This window comes from Parasteatoda tepidariorum, chromosome 4, assembly GCF_043381705.1.
Source record: "Parasteatoda tepidariorum isolate YZ-2023 chromosome 4, CAS_Ptep_4.0, whole genome shotgun sequence".
NCBI lineage: Eukaryota > Metazoa > Arthropoda > Arachnida > Araneae > Theridiidae > Parasteatoda > Parasteatoda tepidariorum.
The window spans coordinates 72,759,788-72,772,879 of record NC_092207.1 but is presented as its reverse complement, the minus strand read 5'-3'; the positions used below and the strand labels follow the sequence as shown (position 1 = coordinate 72,772,879).

General features: G+C 30.3%; 1 protein-coding gene across 2 annotated transcripts in view; it reads left to right on the top strand.

The window, feature by feature from the left end:
• The first annotated feature begins 7,377 nt into the window (after positions 1-7,377).
• LOC107439629 (vasculin) overlaps positions 7,378-13,092 on the top strand; it is a 28,700-nt gene continuing 22,985 nt past the window's right edge. For both annotated transcript variants that reach the window (XM_043040100.2, XM_043040098.2), the window contains exons 1-2: positions 7,378-7,756; positions 12,608-12,673. The gene's annotated coding sequence lies outside the window, so the exon portion shown is untranslated. The remainder of the gene's footprint in view (positions 7,757-12,607; positions 12,674-13,092) is intronic.

Genomic DNA, 13,092 nt, shown 5'->3' with positions numbered 1-13,092 from the left:
AGGAATATCGTCTGAATAATAGTTATATAGAAACTAAAACTTAAAAATTCAGCTTCTCTAAGTTCGCGAAATGAGCAGGAAGTGAAATTGCTTTCAAGTGTCCCTAACCTTCAGCCACTCTCCTACCTAAATTATGTCCCGCAGTGGACTGATCTTTAAGACACGGCTCCAAGCAGATCACCGAAGTCAAGCATCACTGTCTGCGGTCAGTGTGTTGGTGGGTGACCACTTATTTTAGTCTGCGTTGAGACCGAGGATGTGCGGTATTGGCCCTCGTTAAACTGTTCTACCGTAGAGTGCTCGATTTCGCGTGCAGGTCGTCGGGCTACCGAAGCGGGGATGCCATCCCCTCTGCAGAGGATCAAAATTGTGATGGCATGTCTTCGGATCATCCTCAGGGATGCTTCCCAGAGCGTCGCCAATAGCCCATTGTGCCACTCTAGTGCGACGTGAATGAACTTGAACAACCTACCTAAATTATTTGAACCATATTTTCCAGATTGCGGCTAACCTCCAGAACGTTTTAAGGATATCAAACTTTCAATCAATTATGTACTGTGCTCGTCTCCAGGATACTAAAAAGAAATAAATGTTTTTACTTATGCCAATACTTACTCAATATCAAACTTCAAATTTACGAAATCAAGTTAAAGATCTATAAAACAGTTATCAGGCTTATAGTTACGTATGGTAGTGGAACTTAGACTGTAACAAATAAAGAACGAATCTAATCTTCGAAAGGAGCATTTTGAGAAGAATTTTATACACAGTGGAGAAGCGCTGCTTTACGATGACGTAGGGCTCATCCACCAAAGCTCTAGAAGACTCATCGAGATCGAGCGAAGCAGCCCGAGCAACAGAACCGACGACAAGCAAAAGGCCGTCACAATGCACAAGTCCCCGAATCGAGAATGAGCACCACAAGTTATCCGGAGGGGCAGAGGAGGACGGCAAAGCNAATCATTTGTTATCAATGAATTTGGAGAATTTGCAGCTTTGTTTAATATACTTGACCTTTTGACAGTAAAATACTTGATAGATTAAACGATTTATACCAACTTTCAAACTAACTAGGCAAACTTTACACTTTCTTTACAAGCTGTTTATAGCAAAGAGCAACTTTCAAGCAAAACGACGAAAATTCTAGTAATTTGAAATTCGTGTTATAGCAAGAACCTCTCCACTTTTTCTTAAAATGGAGGAATGTCGTCCCCCCTCGCAGGTTTCTAAGGGGGGGAGGAAGTAAGGCACGCGTTTCCGTACATGAAATGGACGCACAGAAAGTCAAATGTTAGATTGTTTCTAATTTTTGTTTCTTCCTGAATAAAAGACGTTTTTTGAAGTAAATTATAAACCTTCTCTCAAAACTGATGTAATTTAAGAGATAATTAACAAATAATAATTTTATTAAATATACTTATTATTATTTAAAAAAATAAATAATAAGTATTACTTATAAAAATCTTAAGGAAAAATTTCTTTTTCTATTATAATAAAATTAGGCATTTTGGGGGTAATTGAATTGAACCCCTATATTCCACCCCCTGGTTACAGCTCTACCTCAAAATATGGAGGTTAGTCACTGTCTGGAAAATGTAGTTTAGGTTGGAAAGCACTGAAACATTATAAGGACTGCAGAGCGAATCGTGACCATTAACGTCCGGAGAAAGTGGGTAGAAGATGTAATACATCTGAAGAAACATTAGTGAGTAATTAATTGAAAACATTTATGAAACATCGTGTAAGTACAGTGCCCGACTGGTCGTTAAGACACGGTTCCTTACAGATCACCGAAGTCAAGCATCACTGGCTGCGGTCAGTTTGCTGGTGGGTGACCATTTATTTTAGTCTGCGTAGGGACCGAGGGTGTGCGGTATTGGTCCTCGTTAAACTGTTCTACCGTAAACTGCTCGACTTCGCGTGCAGGTGCTCGGGCTACCGAAGCGAGGGTGCTCTCTGCAAAGGATCAAAATTGTGATGGCATGTCTTCGGATTATCCTCAGGGATGCTTCCTATATCGTCGCCAATAGCCCATTGTGCAGCTCTAGTGCGACGTAAATGAACTACAACAACCTACCTAAATTATTTGGACCATATTTTCCAGATTGCGGCTAACATCCAGAACGTTTTAAGGGTATCAAACTTTCAACCAACTTTTTACTGTGCTCGTCTCCAGGATACAAAAAAGAAATAAATGTTTTTACTTATGCCAATACTTACTCAATATCAAACTTCGAATTAAGGAAATCAAGTTAAAGATCTATAAGACAGTTATCAGGCTTATAATAACTTATGGCAGTGGAACTTAGACTCTAACAAATAAAGGACGAATCTAACCAAAATCTTCGAAAGGAACATTTTGCGAAGAATTTTGTACACTGTGAAGAAGCGCAGCTTTACGATGACGTAGGGCTCATCGATCTAGAAGACTAATCGAGACAAGCATTCCGAGCAACAGAACCGACGTCAAGCAAAAGGCCGTCACACTGCACTAGTCCCCGAATCGAGAATGAGCACCACAAATTATCCCGAGGGGCAGAGGAGGACTGCAAAGTGCCTAGCCCAGGACCTGGAAGGTAATCAAACAGCGCTTTATTAACAACAAGAACATATTTATAATAGATCATTCAAAAACATAGAGTAATTCAATTCAAAATGCAGTAGATTGAATATGCCAGAATTACTTGTTCAGTACGCCATAGTTTGTTCTCAGTCTGGAGCCGAATCTAAGGTTCGACCTGAGGGGATTTAATTATCGACTATGTCAACCATCATCTATCAAAAATTACCTCAAGATAGAATCAAGTTAACATGTCTTATATACTAGTGATTTGGTATTTAATATTTATAGTGGTAGTTACGCCACAGTCCTATCATTCGCATGATGCCCTGACGCATCGCAATTTAAGCAGGTTTCTTCTTATGTGCAGTTTCTTGCCTTGCCATGTGTCCAAGCCTGTTGCACTTGTAGCATCCTAGTGCCCTTAAGTACTCTTTTAATTTATATGGGCCCCAACCACGATTAACGACGAACAATAGTGAATTTGACCATTTAATCAGACGAAAAAACATAATTCGATTTATTAAATCCAGACGTTTGGCATGGTTGAAGCACATTGAAAGATTAAAGGATAATGGAAATTTATAAAAACTTTTCAAATGGGGACCGTTTAATTTGAGACTAAGAGGAAGACCGAAAAGAAAGGCTGTTGGGCGATATCACCAAAGATCTAACTACCATGAAGATGAAAAACTGGAAGTCAAAAATACGAAGGTTTGGAACGATATTGTTCAACGGGCCAAGGTTCGCAGTGGGCTGTAGTGCTGTATTAAGTAAGTTAAGTATATACTATGTTAGTGGCAAGGTTTGTTTAGGGCGCAAGCCTGAGTGAGCAAAAATAACTCTTGAAATTCCGTAGTTTTCGTTTTGCTGACGTAAGTGCTAAAAGGAAGTTATGACAGTGCTGACGCAAAATATTCTCAGTGGTAGACGGATCATGGGTTAGAGCAGGGGTTTCTAACTGGCGGGCCGCATCCGGCCCTCGAAGCCTTTTTTTTGTGGCCCCCGAACTGAAATATATTAGTTTTCATTGCGGACAATTTTCGTAGAAAATCTATAAGGGCTTAAAATACTTTTCTTGTTAAAAAAAGACGAAAACAAAAAAAACCTAATTTTTTTGTTATCTGTGAAATTCAACATACCAACGGTGCAAAAAAATTTATTTCTCAGGTTTTGCATCCAAGAAAATATTTATTCAAATACAAAAATAATCGTGTATGTTGCTCTCTTTTTTTTTATTTCGTTTTTTTTATTTTGTGAATATAATTTAGCATGTGCGTATCAGAAATTCTCCAATTTAACTTTTTGAAACCACTCATTTCGGACGAAATTATTTACATTTGTAAATTTTAAATTACATAAAAGAGGGAATGAATATCATGTTTTATCTAAATTCCTTGAATTGAGTATCGCATGAGCGGAAAAGAAGGAAAAAAATTCATTTCAGATGCTCGAGAATTTTTTAGTTGTTGCTATAATTAGTTGTTGCCTAATAAGTCGAAAAAATGTTAATTTATCACAGAATTAAATTTGAAATTAAAAAAAAAATCTTGTCACTAAGTTTCAGATTAAGAGAAGATTCAAAATGATACGTAACAAGCATTGTTTGTAATGCTTGTTATTTTCTTTCTTTTTTTTTTTTTAATATTAAAAAACTTTTATAAAAATCTGACAGCAATATTTAATGTTCCTTCAAACATAAAAGAGTCCTATATAAAATTTTGATAAAACTGTGGCCCGCCACTTGACTGGTGTTTTTAAGCGGCCCTCGGCCTCATGTAAGTTGGAAACCCCTGGGTTAGAGTATCCTTGCCATCAGACTAACCGTTGGAGGTTTTCGTGGTCTTCCTCTCTATGTAATTCAAATGCGGGTTAGTTCCATCAAAAAGTTCACGAAGGCAAAAAACTTCCAATTCTTGATTCAGGAGTTCCCTTGTCTTCTGGATTGGGTTCAAAATTACAAGGCTAAGGAGTTGAACATTGATAGTCGTAAACTGAATATTGGGATTGCTGTTCAACGACTGTTATAAAATAAAATAAAATAACTAAATAATAATATCAACAACGTAAAAATAGTATCGACTTAATAATCTTATAAAAATATATTTGTTAAAAATTTTATTTATCAACTCAACATCGATAAGTTTTTAATTATAACATTTTTAAATGTTTACATCTAAATTTCTACAAGATTTTTAAAAAAAATTCCCTAAAAATTAATATTTTTAGTTTAAAACTTTTATATCTCAGTAACCATCAAATAAATTCAGTTTTGTAAATTTTGATTGGTGTTAAAATTGCGTAGTTTACAAGATAGAATAGTTTAGTTTCAAATTGTTATAGTACAATTTTTGTATTATCAATTCTAATCATAAAGAAGTAACTATTAAAACTTTTTTTTCAAAATTATCTTTTTTTAAAATGAGTTTTATCGAAAGATTGAGATTCGCTCAGTTAGTTACAGAGATATAGGGAAAGTAACAAATGGCATTGAGCTGTATAAGAAATGAGCATTACTTTTCTTATTTTCCTTGTTTAGTTTTGTAGTCTACTGAGATTAATAGCTTTGTTATTTTTAGTATAAGGTTAAGGTTAGTATAAGGTTATTTTTAGTATCAACCTAATTATCAAATAAATGTGATTTTGACGTCACCTATGCAGCATTTATTCTTTACATTAAAAGATTTTGTAAAAGCTTTTTTTTCCTCACTTAAGCAGTAATGGGTTTGGAAGGGTTGAGAAAAAAATATTTCCTAAATTTATTTTTAATGTCATTAAAGAAATATTGTATTTAAACTTCAAGCATATGAAAGATCAAAATTTGGACCACATTTTATAAAATTTTTAGCCTTGAGAACTGATTTAACGTCTTAAACTGATAGTGAAGTAGCTGAGGAATTGAATATTTAACAAAACAAAATTTAACAAAAAACTAATGCACAGATCTAATTGAAATTTTGCACACTTCTTCTAGGTTGAATTCAAATAAATAAAATAAGCGAAATAAATAAATGAAAAAAATTATTTTAGGTACAATTTCGACTTGTGGATTAAATTGCGCTCAAATAGAAAAAAGAAATGTTTTTCATATTTAGTCTATTCTTACCAGAAAAAGTGAGCTAAATTTTTACCGAATTAGATCATGTCTTTCGAGATAACTTTATTCTCTAATAAAGTTTTTGCGCGAAAACTTTATTTTTATTTTTTACTTCAGGCTTAACGGGATGTTTCCAACGGCTTTATTTTCAAAATTTTCATTCCATGGTGCACTGATGAAAAAGTTTGAAAAAAATATTCTTAATGTAATGCATAAACTTAAAATAAAAAATTTAAGAAAAGAAAAAATTTAAAACCTAAAACCAAAACTTAATTGATTAGGAAACGATTCTTAAGCAAGAAAAAGCAGGTTTCCTATTCTATTCCTAACCAATGTGGAATAGACAAATAGTCAAATTTTCCTTTTGTGATGTCGCTAGGTTAACTGTTTACAGAGCGTAAGGCCAAAACGTAAATATTTTCCTCATAAAGGTCTCATCTTTGCTCTGAATTTAAACAAAAACCGATTCTGAAGCACGCGAAGAGGTTTTCCATTTCTTAAACATGCCCAAAGCAGAGCTTGTTATATAGTAAGAACCTGGTGAATCTCTTTTATTACTTCGGCTTTGGAGATCTCATTATTACACTATTCGCGCACATTTAGATCGCCATTGAGTTTCGTTAGATATATGGATAGCTAATATTAACTTTACCTGTGTGGTGATTGTATCAGATAAATGATTCGTCAAATTTTGATAACGTTTCATTATTATTAAAGTATAAATTATAAATCACTATTATGTAGTTCTAATGGTGGTTTTATGTGTGACAGGGATGCTAAGCATATTAAAAGTGGTGATTTCAGAATACCCGTGTTTAATTAGATTTAATACATTTGAATAGAATTGTATGTGTTTTAAAATAGTATGTGCTTTTTTATACGTGTTTCCTATTTCTACAAGATTAAAATAAATTATATTAGCCTCTAATGCTTCCAACACAGTTTTTTTTTAATAAAAAGAAGAGCTTGCACTTTAAAACATCGACTTATGACTGAAATCGGAGATTAGATATCGGGATGCAAATTACTGAAGGATTTCCGAAGTCAAGCGTCACTGGCTCCGGGCTGTGTGCGAGTGGGTGACCACTCTGATCAGCCTGTACAGGAGCTAAGGGTAGGCAGCATCAGTCCTCGTTAAACTACCGTAAAATGCTTGACATTGCGTGAAGGTCACCAGGCTATCAAAGCGGGGAACCATCCCTTCTGAAGAGTATCAAAATTGTGATGGCATGTCTTTGGATAATCCTCAGGGATGCTTCCCAGACTGTCGCCAATAGCCCATTATGCTGCCCTTGTGCGACGTAAATACAGTACTATTACTACTACTTCAGGTACAGTTATTTAAGAGATTGACGGGGTCAAGGGCATGTCTCTAGTCTCCGTGGCCAAGGCGGTATCGCAACGACAGTAAAACGTATAGATAGCGGGTTCGAATTTCGCAGTAACCCTGAACGTATCTTTGTGCTTTCCTTTTCGATTTTGTATTATCTCTTCTTCAGTTGACAAGAATTTTTAAGCCGTTGTTGCCACGTTGTATGGGTCTACGGTACTGGATACCCAATAATATACTTGCCCTTTTTTACTTGCCCACATACAATAAATAAATAAAATAAAAGTTACGCATTGAAAAGGTAATGTTGAAGGATGTAGTGAGAGATTTTATTTTTAACGTTTTGTACGTGTAATAATTATTTGTTGATGCTGATGATGAAGTTTCATTATTGTTTCTAGAATTAATATAAAAAATATGGCAACGGCTCATAAAATTACCGAGATTGTAACGGCCATGTTGTACTATTCTGAATATATTTTTTTTTAATTTTTTAGTATTGGTATAGTGCTGTTTTTGTGCTATAATTTAATTAAATATCGTACATAAATCTTTAATTATTGGTCTTAGCTTGTATTATTTCTCCTTGAATGTTTTCAACCTTATCCTCACCGTATGCCTTACTACTGAACAGTATCAAAACAACTGGTTCACGACAGCATGGTGACTTGGTCAAAATAAATAGGTTGTGTTGAAATAGTGTTTGTGTTAAGATGTCTTTTTGTTTCTTAGATCTTTAATAATGGATTAACATTATGAAGACTAAACGGTATGTCAAATTATAGTTTTACTTTTCTTTTCTTTTTTAAATCTTATGTTTGTAAATGCAAATCTCATTATATTGGACTTATGATGTTTGTTTAGCGCCAAGTAAGCGAAAGGAAACAAGTTCCGCATATCAATTCTACACGGAAACCAGATGTCAGTGCATAATACATTTATTATTAAATGCTTTTACTAATATAAGTTATAGTTCTACATATATACATTTTCGATTTAAGAGACATAAAACTTTACTGCATTAGTCACTAATTAAAATATAACTGGATCTGGTAGATTATTTCATCATGTTGTTATTCAAGAATAATAGCACTTTGTTAAATAATTTATTGATTTAAATTATTTATTTATGCGTTTTAATTCTCTATATCATATATTTCAATTTTGTTCATTAATCTGTGTCATGATGTCACCTCTTAAATAGCACTAGTATTTTCACTTGATAGTATTGTTTTTTCCTCCTTTAGAAAAACAACAACCATTCTATTTGTATAAGTTTCTCAACTGTTCATTATTTTAATATTTGGCAGTTAATTGCGCAATATTTTATATTTAATTTTACTGTACAGCTGCCTATAGGTTAAGTGTCTGAGTAAATATGTAAATATTAGGAGTTAGCTCTTTATTTTTTAAGCAACATAAGCATTTTATTTGCATTAACTTTTCACCAAATTTTGGTTGGCAATTTGCAATTAATGGTGCTGGTTTATTTATTTTTACTTTTAATACTGAAGTCAATCTGTGTTTGGTCTTTCGAAATCAATAAATATCAAGAGTAAGTTATTAAGTTTAATTTTTTTTTGTTTGTATTTACTTTAATTAAATCAACATATTAAGTACTTCCATTGAGTTGTTTTTTTTATTACATATGATATTTATTGGGAAAATTTGCAAATTAAAAAAAAAAAAAACAAAGGAAAAACAAGTAGAGGTTTTCTTGGATGTGGCAACAAGTTACCCTTTCAGTTGGTCTGTGTTGTGTGATGTGATTGCCCATTTCTTGTATGCTACTGCATGAAAATTGTTATTAAAACTTTGCTGTAATTCCATCGTCTTCACGATAAATCTTTTTTTATATATTTTATTATATTTCCTCATTGCTATTTAATAACCTCTAATAGTTAATAGTGCCAAGATATGTATATTTTTCATTAAAAATGTTTGAAAAACTATCTGGTAGCCAATATAACTAAAATTATTTCTCAATTCGTTAACTATGTTGCGTAACTCGTTATGTATGTTGCGTAACCTTAAGTAATATTTCTCATTAAAATTTTTGTTTTTATTATTTAACGGTATATTTTGCTTGCATCAGTTGTATTTTGTATTTAAATTATATTTTTAAAAAAAATAAAATATAGGTAAAATGTCAGTCACTTGTCTTAGATACATATTTATGAACTTTTTAAGTAATTTTCTAAATAATTGCTTTTAAATAAAATATGACGATATTTCGAATTAAAAATCAATATTTTTAAGGTAATTTGTATATTTTGTCCTACACATTATTTTGTAAATGTCCAATTTTGAGTAATTGTAGTAATTGGTACGAAAAGAGCCAATAAGATATTATAGATGGATCTAGTTGCTTAAGATTTAACTTCCGGATTCACTCTTCTATACAGAACAGTAAAGTTAAATTTAAGTGCCATTTCTTAATGGCACTGAAATTTAAGTGTAATTTTACCTTAAATCTGTGGGAGACTTTATTAAATATAATTACTATTAGGAATGAAATTGAATTTTTGACCCTTTTGCCGAATAATCGGAAAAGTGTTATTTGGAAAAATATTTTTCAACAAAGTTTGTTTGGGAAAAGAGTTATTACATTAATTAAAGAATAATCAGAAGTTGTATTTTTTACTGTACTATTAGAAATAGTTTTTTCACGTATGAGGTCTAAAACTTGTTAATTTATGTTCTGAAAAACATGTGGAAAAGCGAAATTTGTAGAATTGAAACTTTATACTGATTACTTCATACTGAACCATTATTTTTTTCTTTTTTTGAAATTGTATTCAGGCAAGTCAATTTCATCGTTTTTTCAAAGCTTCGTATTTTATTTTAAATTTGTAAAATTGAAACTTTATACTGATTACTTTATGCTGAACCATTATTTTTTTCTTTCTTTGAAATTGTATTCAGGCAAGTCAATTTCATCGTTTTTTCAATGCTTCGTATTTTAAAAATTAAGCTTGTTTTGTTTAATTTTTTTTCTTTGCAGTTATAACTAAAACAAAGCATGTTAACACAGCGTTTCAAATGGACTTTATTTTTTTATTGTCACTTTTTTCTTGTATGATGAATTAGATAAATAGTAACATAGAATACTGTGATTTTCAATGTCAAAAGTTATATTTTAGAACTAAGCAATTTTTACTAATTTTTCTTTTAATTAGCATTTTTATTATGACAGCATTTTTTAAAGATTGTTTCAAATGAATGTTTTTCTTTTATGGTAATTATTTTCTAAAAATATGGCAATATTCAAAGTTAAATTTTTAGCAGTAAGTCTATCATTTAAGAGTCAAGAATGTTTTTTATTTTGGCTTCCACCTAACTTTTTATTTATTATTTTATTCAAGAAACTTATGTTTTTTAGACGTTTTTATTATGATGCGATGCATGCGGCAGTTAAGAGGGTCTCTATTAGGCTTTCATCTTCTTTTTTTTTGCCAGAAAAAACAGTAATTGGATAGCTGAAATATTTAGCCTTAACATTTTCTTTCATTTAAGAGCAAATTTTATTTTTTCTGTGTTGCTTTTGTAAAGGATGTTTTTTAAAAATTTTTTTTTAATAGATGCTATGATAGTGCTGCATATTTAAAAGTGTTTCTAATGTTTTATGTATAATTTTTTTTTCTGGAAAATAATATTAGCATTAAAGTTTGTTTTAAGAATTAAGAGGATGTTTTGTTTCTATTTCTTTTTTTTTTTTTCAACTTTACAACTTCAGTTTATTTATTATTTTTTTTATTAGCTGCTGTTAGTCAGTTTTTTTTATCTTAAATATTTTTCAGTATCTTATTTTTAATTATCTTTATATCTTATCCTAAGCATTTCTATTTTATTTATTATCATAAACATTTCTATTTCCCTTTACCCCGTACCAATAATACAGCTAAGTTTTGTGTAATTTTCAACAATGACTAAACTTATTTCTATATAAAAAATAATATTAATTGATTTATTTTTTTTAATGGTGCTCTTTGGGTAATTTTTTTGGCCAAATTTTTGGTACTCGCCTGTTTAGCCAAATCACTATTCGTTACATCCTTAACTACTATCCCCATACCAACATTTTATATAAATTTTGTAATTTTTTTCCTGTTTTTATTTCAAAAAGTGAGGCATAAATAAGAATTTGATTGCTTAAAAAAATAAAATTTTGTAAATTTTATGGAAGTTTGTAATTTTAGTTTTAATTATTTGCTAACATTTCTTAATTTTAGTTAACTTGTATAAATATAGGTGATAAAAGATCATGAATAAAATTTTTAATGAAGCATAAAGTTAACTGAAATTTTACTGGTCTGTCTGGATGAAAAGTTTTATTATTGTTTAAAAAGTAAAAAAGGATCAAAATGTTTAAAAAATAAAATGTGTCATTTAAAAAGTGCTACTAAGGTCATTTTTCTATCCATTTCTAAACCTTAAAACACTTCAGATAAAATATTCCAATTATATTTTAAGATGTAAAACAAACAATATCTGTTAAGTTTTTAAATTGTTAAATTAAATTGTGTAGTTAAGAGAAAAAAATGTCTTTACGAAATTTAAAATAAGTGTTGTTTATACAAACAATAGCTATATATTACAAACAATAGTTTTGATTTTAAATTATTATCTGTTAGCTTATAAATGTAGTCTTTTTTAAGGTAATAGGAAAATAAGATATTTTTGCAATTAAATTAAAGGGTAAAAATTCTTAATATTTCTTCAAAATTCTGCATACAATCTATTTTCTTAAAAAATATTAAATTTTCAATTAAGTATTATTTAAAATGTTTTTGCACGTTTATTAATTAATTCTTGATTCATAAAAAAATATATATATTAAATATGGTCTTCATAAGTAGTTTAAATGAGGAGATAGTAATTACTTTTTTTCCATTCAATTACATAGTTGCGGTTTTGATCTTGTCAAAAACTTACTTAAAATGTTGAAATTCTTCAAAAAGTGTCAAAAGCCAAGGCAATGTTCTTTTTTGACATAGGAGACAGTTTTTTAGATTTTAAGTCATGCTCAATGTTTTTCTTATATGTTACTATAATTATGATTTATATTTTCTATCACAAATAAAAAGTGTAGCCAAAATTATTGAAACTATCAATCGGTTTTGCTAATGGTACTTATTCATTTTATATTACAGGTAATAAATATGAGTTGTTAATTATTATCAATCTGAATATTGATTTCAGTTTTTTGTACGTTAGAATTTAGACAGATTTTTTAGATTAAGAAGAATTAAAATGCTTGCCAATAATTGTCTGATCTTGAGGAATGTTTTTTTTTTAATTGATTCTCAGTATTTGTTGTAAGGTCGACCTTTAGAGAGAGAGAGAGAGAGCACTGAATAAACAATTTTTTTGTGAGGAAACATTTTGTAATGTGATAATTTTTTTTACAATATAAAAATTTTTAGCGCTTTTTTTTTAATTTGACCAAAAATTTCCCTAGGAATACCGGAATTTCACGGAACCTTTGTCACACAATTAAATGTAGTCTGTGTCTGCTTTAGATTAGAATTTAATGGAGTGCAGTTGAATATATTATTTAGTAAATTTAATATTTTAAAACTTGCATAATAGTTAATTAGCCTTATATACTTTTTTTTAGGTAACACATCTTATCTATTTTTGACTATAGAAGGGATCTTCAAATAAATAATTCATAGCAAAACAGGTAAGTAAATATATATGTTATATATTTTAATTTTAAAAAATCATTTTAAAAGTGGGAAAAATATTCATGTTTTGTATGAATTGATTGAATCTGTAAAATTTTATTTTCCCCCTCAGTATTTCTTCAATGGAGAATAGCTATTTTAGTTTTTTTTCCCTCCAGTTTTAGAAAGTTTTGCTAGTATTGTACTAAAGTACCTATTTTTTATTTGCTGTTCAGTAATCTTAGCTGATTTTTAATTCTTGACATTCCATATGTTAATTTTTTTTAGGTTTCTCAGAGAATTTTAGAAGATTCTCTAGTTTGCTTTAGGTATTAAATTGTGGTCAACTTATAGCTTTTTCTAAAAATATCAAATATTATGCTTTAATGTACTAAGGTTCCTTAGTATGAGCTTCATGTAAAATTAGAATATACTG